Genomic DNA, 8,386 nt, shown 5'->3' on the forward strand with positions numbered 1-8,386 from the left:
ACATAAATGCAAAACGACAGACTTGTATTTGTCTCTAATCACATAAATCTTTATTTTGTAGAATCTCTGATCCCATAATTAAAAACAAAAACAAAAACTAAAGACATTCTACTAGAATGTGTAGAATGTCTTTAGTTTAATAATAAAGAAAAATCTTAGTTTTCTAATTTATTACTTATAACTTAGTACTCCAAAAACTACCGCCCCATATTATTTTTACGAAGATGAATAATTTAATTCTTGTGTTTGGTAATTAGTAACATAGAATCCAAACGAATGATTGTTATCATAATTCTTGATTGTAGTATGCCTGAAAGAAATATAATGAATTTAGGAGATTGCCTCTAATCCTAGGAATTAATAAGAGCAAACTTCTAAAACGACATATATGTTGTCGCAAAAATTAATGCGAACGACAAAACTTGTGTTTGTCTCTAATCACATAAATCTTTATTTTCCGGAATCTCTAATCCCAGAAATTAAAAAAAAAAAAAAAAAAAAAAAAAAAAAAACCCAAAAGAGATTAATAAGTCTCTTCAATCTGTCAATTGACTTTGGACAATTGAAGATATTTTTCTGGTTGATTTCAAGGACAACCGGGCCTCCACAAGAAAAGGGAAAAGATTCGAAATGGTTAAGTACAAAATTGTATTACAATCACATACCGCTCTGCTTCACCGTACAATCCTCTCTTATACCCTCATGCCAATCTCTAACTGCCAAGTAACTAACTAACTGCCTAACTACCCAACTAACTGCCAAAACATCAGCACATGCTTCATACAATCAGCACATGCTTAATACAATCAATCACATGTCATGATCTAATCCAATGTACCTATACACTACACTCAGCTATACAACCTGATGCAGCTAGCTCCTTAACAGAGATTCACATTCTAGATTTGTAGACTGGGATAAGCCAAACCCCAGTTGTCAATTTAATTATTAAAAAAAAAAAAAAAAAAAAAAACTGTATTTGTCTCATGTATTACTTGTAACTTACTACTCCAAAAATTACCTGTCCATATTATTTTTCATTTGTATTTCCTCCATATATGCAAACAGAAGATGGAAGAATTTATTTTTACTCAACTTAATTGAGTACATGTTTCAATTAATTAAATAATTTTAGTAACACAATTTTATTTTCAACTTATCAAGGTGAAAAGTTATAATTGGTTTTTTATTTTGACCAAGAGGTAACATGTTATAATTGATACATTTTTAAAGGTATTAATGATGAGTTTATATAATAGTGATTTTACATTAATCTCTAATTGTCACCTCTAAAAGTTGTGAGAAAAGTTATGTCCATGACTTTGTTCTTATTTATTTCCAAGATTCATATATAGTGTAAGAAGATTTTCCCTGCACGGTTGAGCTGTGAGTTAAATCTTCAAATACCTTACAGTAAATTTTATCCCAGCTTAATTTTGTCACTAACATTTTGAGTTAAACCTAAACATCAAAGGTTTGGTATAATCTTGAATTGAATTTTTAAGAAAGAAAGAAAAAAAACATAAAATTTTAATCTTGAGGTACTTTTAGGGTCAGTTTGGATTGCACTGAAAAGGAAAAAAAATGCACGTTTGCGTTTTTTCTGTGGGTCCCGTGCACTGTTCATCGGACCCGGAAGTACGGATTCAGCAAATTTTTCTTTAAAATTGGGTCCTACGGCACTATTCGCATATTTACAAATTATTTTGCTATAGTGTTTTCAGTTTTCAGTAATAAACGGTATCCAAATAGACCCGCAGTATACTATATTAATTTTAAAAAATTATTTAATAAAAAAATCATTTTTTTTGCATGACTTTTTGAACTTATGCCATAATTTTTTATAGACAAAATTTAGTTACAAAATTAGTTGTAGCTTTAGACTATAGCTTTACCAAAATATTTTTTTCATTGGAGGTGAATTTTGACAAATCCACCTTTGGATTATATCTTCTTCTTATATCCTCCATACTTGCAAAATTTTTAGAAAATAAAAGATTAATTGCTAGTCATCAATAAATTATTTAAATTGTAAGTTTTTGTAGTTTAAAATTATGTATAAAATATAAGCTTATAGATCATATAGTAAATAATATTCGATTGATACAAAATTTGACATGTGTATTAAGAGCGTAAAGAACATGCATGTAATTTAATGGTTAGATTTTCAAAATATGTAATAACATTTATTTTATTGAGTAAGGTTGTAACTTCAGGCTATAACTAATTTTGTAGCCAAATTTTGTCAATCTTTTATTAAATGGAGTAACTTATTTTTATTGGTATAGAGTAACGTGTCAGCAAATAATTATTCATTGTATTGATGTTAGTTAATTTAATGAGGTTTAAAAGGAGAATTGTAAACAAAATTAGCATAATTATTACCATGAAGATTGAGCTGTTACTGAGTTATAACTTAATTTTTAGAGGTTAATTTACTTTGTGTGGGTTCCTGTTTTAGAAGATACCCAGGACCAATAATGATGAAGGATCCTGGGTCTCCAAAGATGGGTGTTTGATTGTTGGTTGGACTGGGCTTGACTCACTACGACCTTATTGGGCCATTTTACGAGTCAATCTGTGCACAAAACAAGAACCCCACAACACAAATACACACACACACACACACACACACACACACACACACACATATTTATTGGTTGAATGAATAACTAAGGAATGGAAAATAAAATAAAAGGAAAGCAAATAGAACATCAGAGATCCTTAGATAGAATGGTATTATGCTTCATTATATTAAATGTCTGGGTATAGTGAGTTTCTTTTTGTTGGGATATGTCACAAGGCTCAATAAAAGTTTAAAAATCACAGACTTAGATAGCTTTCCTTATGCTTTCAAGACTTGTGAAGTTTGAATCCCTTTGAATCCAAGTGTATCCTCAAACATTCACTTTAGGATCCCTAGCCATGCCTTACTTTTACTTTATCTCAGATTCACAGCTCTCTTTTTGTTTCTTTTTGTATGCTGAATACTTCTTTCTTCTTACCCCTATCTTAGTTGGGGCACTACCCCTTTTATAGTGCCCTTTTAGGGTTTTTCCATGTTAACAATACATTCTTTTTGTGCTCTGGATACTAGAACCAATGCGATGCCCAAAATATTGGTGGTTGGTCCTTTCCCCTTTCTTCTTTGATTTCACTTTCCTGGGGACTGGCAGCTAAAAGCCCACCTGTTGGCTTTCCTTTTTCGAGAGATCCTTTGTAAGTAAGTCCAAATTCTTCTTCAAAGTCAAGGCTTCTTATTCTTTTCCCAAGGTCTTGCTAAAAGTGTAGCCAGAAAGGCTCCTAGCCACCTTCCTCCTTCGCTCTCCTTCTTTGCCTTCCCTGAGGTCCTAGATCCCTTCAATAGGTGTTGGTCCCAAAACCACCATCTATCTCCATCACTCTTTGCTGGGTCATAGGCAATTGATCTTAACAAGACCTCCTTCGCTCTTCGTGTCCCCTTTTTTACATAAGCATGCCATCCTGACCTGTCTATGTCTTGGTTGGCATTTTCCAACCTTCCTCGAGGATTTGCTCCTTGAGGCTGGTGGATCCTGTGCAACTTTGGCCCAGATCTCACCTAACCCGTTGGACTTTCTTAGGTGTCATGGTTTCCTTTCATCATTGGGCCAAACCTTCCTTAGCCCTCCTTCTCTAGGGCCCAAGGCTTATTTTATTCTTCTTACAGGCCCAGCTTTCCTTTTCCATCTTAAGGCCGAAACCTTCTTCCTTTTTCTCACTTCCATGGGCTGGGTCCTCCTTGCTTTTACGGGCTTGGCTCCTTGCTATATTTTGAACCTCAACACTTTGTAAATGAAGCCTGATAATTTTGGTGATACCCTTATCACAACTTTTTTACTGTAAGTGTCTGCTTTGTAATCTAGTAGAATCTGCAAACACTTCAAATTTGTCTCAAATGAGATAGTTTTGATCGTAATCCGTGTCTTTATCACTTGAAACATTGTGTCAACAACAAAATTTAGCATAAGAGACCACTTATGGTCAGGGCCGGCTCTATGGTGGAGCAAAAAATGCAACCGCCTAAGGCCCCAAGTAAAAAAAAGGCCCCTAAATTTTAATCAATAGGATTATTTATAATCAATAAATAAAATAAATTTTTTTATTAGATGAAAAAAAATAAAAAAATAGAGAAAAATGCAACGTCGTCCACAATATTTTTCACAACACTTGTACAACTAATGCTAAGTAGCAAGTTATTACAGCCTATTGTTGATGGCAAAAAAATAATTATAGTGATATTTTCAAATAAAAAACAAAAAACAGTTTAAAATCTAGGATTTGTTGTAAAAAATATTGTGAATGTTGCACTTCTAAAAAAAAAGAATAATAATAAGAGTTTAATTAGCAAACTTTTACTAGTTTTCATCTAAATCTACCACTAACACCACTGTTTTACTTACCACTATCAATCTACCACATCAACATGTATGAAAAATTTTGTCAAATTTTTTTTGTCTTAAAAATTCAAAAAAAAAAAAATTCTATGTAATTCATGTTAATTAGTAGTAATTTTGCATCTAAATAAGATGATCAATTTTCGCCTTAAGCCCCCAAATGCATCAAGCCGCCCCTGTTTATGGTATACGCATATAAATAGACTTGTACTTAGTTTTTCAGTATCAAGCAACAAACAAAGCTAGTTGAGTTGATTGCAATTGTTTACCACCAAGATACACAATCAGAATGGAGATCAACACCGCTGTGAAATCTGGTCATTTGAGCCTAGGAGTACGCCGCATAAATATGATGGAAGGTGAAGAAGCATTGGCTAATACGTGTGTTAAGAGGCGGCGAAGAAATAATTCCTCTGCACCTGCAATAACTTGCAGTATCGATGGTGACCAACAACAGAAGCAACCACAGGCAGACCAAGCCACTACTGTTGGTAGCGTGAAGAGAAGTTCAAGATTTCGTGGAGTCAGCAGGTTCAATATAGAACTCTGTTTCTTAACATAAATATGTCCTTTTCTGTGGAGTAAAACTTAGATACAGTTTCATATTGTTGTACCTTGTATTCTCTAATATTGTGAATTTGTTTAGTAGAAAATGGAAGCTAAATATATGTACCTATGACACAGACACAGATGGACTGGACGTTTTGAAGCTCATTTATGGGATAAAGGGACATGGAATCCAACACAGAGGAAGAAGGGAAAGCAAGGTACATTACATATATATCTACAACACTTGCTTTCATCCATTTTTATGTACTTTTATCAGCATGTATACGTGTTCTTCTTGATTACTTACGTCTTCTTTACTGTTTGCATATTGGAATATTGCTGGAATGGAGCAGTGTACCTAGGTGAGTACTTTGATTGGTAATTGAAACCATCTTTGCTTTATGAGAAACTTAATATAGAGGGAACTTACTGACCTCTATGGCATTGCTTATATATATATATATATATATATATATATAGGAGCTTATGATGAAGAAGAATCTGCTGCAAGATCAAATGATTTGGCTGCTCTCAAGTATTGGGGAACATCATCTGTTACAAATTTTCCTGTAAGAATTTCTATAGAACCATTTTTTTTTCATTTTTTTTTTCCAAAAAAAAGAAGGTAAAATGATGTATTTTTTTCTCAGTGCTGGTATTTTTGTATGATATTCTTGCAGGTATCTGATTATGAGAAAGAAATTGCGATAATGAACACTGACAAAAGAAGAATACCTTGCTTCATTGAGAAGGTACATCATCCCCTCAAAAATTTGAATTGCTTAACAAGCTTTCCAATAATGTTATAAATGTAATTGGCTTTGATGTTTGTTCATATAGGAGAAGCAGCGGTTTTTCAAGAGGTGTATCAAAGTACAGAGGAGTTGCAAGGTAATTCAACTTTCCACAACAATAATTTGAGCATCATACCATTAAATATATATATGTTGCTAACAAGGTTGAACATTTGGACTAACTGCAGGCACCATCATAATGGGAGATGGGAAGCAAGGATAGGGAGGGTGTTTGGAAACAAATATCTCTAACTTGGCACTTACAGTGAGTTTCACCATCACATTCTTTTTTTTTATCCCCTCCTCTAGCTTATAGAGTTGTGTTGCCTAAAATATTAGGGAAAATGCTGAAATTTTTATCAATTTTGCTATAAAATCTTTCTGAATTATTTGTTTGTGATTGGTGACACTTCTGTTTATAAGACTTACATAATAAAATTTATAGTATCCATAACATCGCTCTAGTATTATATTTGAGCTAGACATCATAAATCTAACACAACACAAATAAATGGCAATAGAAATGGAACTTGGCTACTCTAACAATGAAGTTCAAGTTATTAAGAATTGCCCATTTTATCTTTTTGTAGGCTTTGAAGAGGAGGCTGCTCATGCTTATGATATTGAAGCAATCGAATATAGAGGCATTAATGCCAGTAACCAACTTTGATTTAAGCACATACATCAAATGGCTAAGACCAGGAGCCAAATCTGCAGCTTCTCAAGAACCAAAATCAAGTATTGTCTAACCCGATTACCAACAAGGAAACAACCGAGCAATCCTTCTTTCACTCCAATCCCTTCGCAGTAAACGGGTTGAAGACCTTAAGGAAACAAGAAGGTTTGCTAAGCGAAACTTCCATTAGTCCTTGCACCAAGTCATCAACCCCATCTGCACTTGGCCTTCTCCTTAAATCCTCCTATTAAAGAGCTGACAGAGAGGAATTTGATTGTCACTGATCATGACAAAGATACTGAAGAGAGTGACACAAAAAGTTCAGGCAATGCAAGGAATGACAATGGGGTTGGCGGAATTTTTTGCAATGAAATTGTCAATAACCCCTGCATGTGTTCAAGCAATGGCAACACGTTACCTGGTCTGGAATCAGAAGAGGAAATCACATTGCCAGTTTTTAACACATATTTGACTGTCCCTCTGGAACGGTACCTTAAACTTCATTCACTAAGAGCGTCTACCAAATTTAACTCAAAGTGACAAAGTTTCACTTTCAATTAGCATATGCATAGTACTTCTTGGTTGTGTACCATAGATTGCGTTGAAGTGTGAAATAAAGCAATTAATGGGAACAATGGGAAGAACTCTTTTCTTTAAACCTTCTATGGCTTCCATGTGGCACTTCAAGCATATATGTATACTTTTTTTTCTTATGGAAGATCGACCATTGAAACATGCAGCCACCAGGGACATGTAAGACCAAGCTTATTTTGGTGAGATAAAAGAAAAAGGTTGTATTTCATTTAACAATACTGAATGAAAAATGAGGCCTTTTAAAAATCATACCAAAGAAAATAACTAAACGTAATTTATAAACTAAGCTATATACACACTGTTTGCTGCGAGAAAAGATATCCGGAAAGTATTTTGACTATTTTCACCAAGATATATTGATTATGAAAATTATTATGGACTTTTAGAAAGTTCTCACATCTATAAAATATCTAAAAGCTAAAACATAGCATTTATTATTGCCACGTTCCAATTGAGTTACATTAGCATTGTAGTCTAGTTCAGTCTACTTCGGTTCTTTTGTCCATTTGGTCCATTTCTTTCCACTTCCGTCCATTTTGGTCGACTTTGATCCATTTCGTCCAATTTGGTCCATAAGTCTCTATTTATACCCGTAGGGTTATATTTAATCAAAAGGCATGTATGGAAAGTTAAGATGTTTCATAAAACTATTCACAAGACTTGAAACCTTTTCAAACTTTCTGAACAGTCACCAGAAAATTCTATAGAAAGTTCAGTTTTTCGAGCTTCGATCAATCGAGAGTCCCTTTTGATCGATCGAATGCACTTTTCGATCAATCGAATAGGAATCAAATAGCGATCGAATCATCCAGAAACTCTAGGATTATTTTCTTACCATGTCGATCAATCAAGCCAAAGTTTCAAACAATCGAAAAGACTAAATTTCGAATTTTCACTTAAAAAATTCTAAAACTTGAATTTTCACTTTATCAACTTTATGAAACAATATTCTCCAAACTCAAACATCATTATTACAACCTATCCATGTATATACCTTTATATACAACATTCAAAGCCTTTTATTCTTAGATATTGGGATTATCCTATTTATTTCAGCGGGTTGTCATCAGGATGTATGCAAAGCAATACATATGTGCACAACATATGTTACACCTTATAGATATGGTAGATTGTCTCTTTCCTATCACCAATGCATGTTTTACTTCATTTGAACGTAAGGAGGATAAACTGAATTATTTGCTCACAACTTGTGTAATTCATTAATTGAGTGTTTTCAAGACATAAAATTAAATTTAAGCCATTATAATTCCCCTAATAAGGTGCAATTAATTATTGCCAATTTATAATTAGACTAAATAAGATAATTGCCTAAGTAATGTTATTACATAAATAAATAA

The 8,386-nt window shown here is 33.3% G+C and overlaps 1 pseudogene; it reads left to right on the top strand.

Moving 5' to 3' along the window:
* Positions 1–4,704: 4,704 nt before the first annotated feature.
* LOC126719889 (AP2-like ethylene-responsive transcription factor At1g79700) lies at positions 4,705–6,974 on the top strand (annotated as a pseudogene).
* The last annotated feature ends 1,412 nt before the right edge of the window (positions 6,975–8,386 follow it).

Source organism: Quercus robur, chromosome 3, assembly GCF_932294415.1.
Source record: "Quercus robur chromosome 3, dhQueRobu3.1, whole genome shotgun sequence".
Classification (NCBI taxonomy): domain Eukaryota; kingdom Viridiplantae; phylum Streptophyta; class Magnoliopsida; order Fagales; family Fagaceae; genus Quercus; species Quercus robur.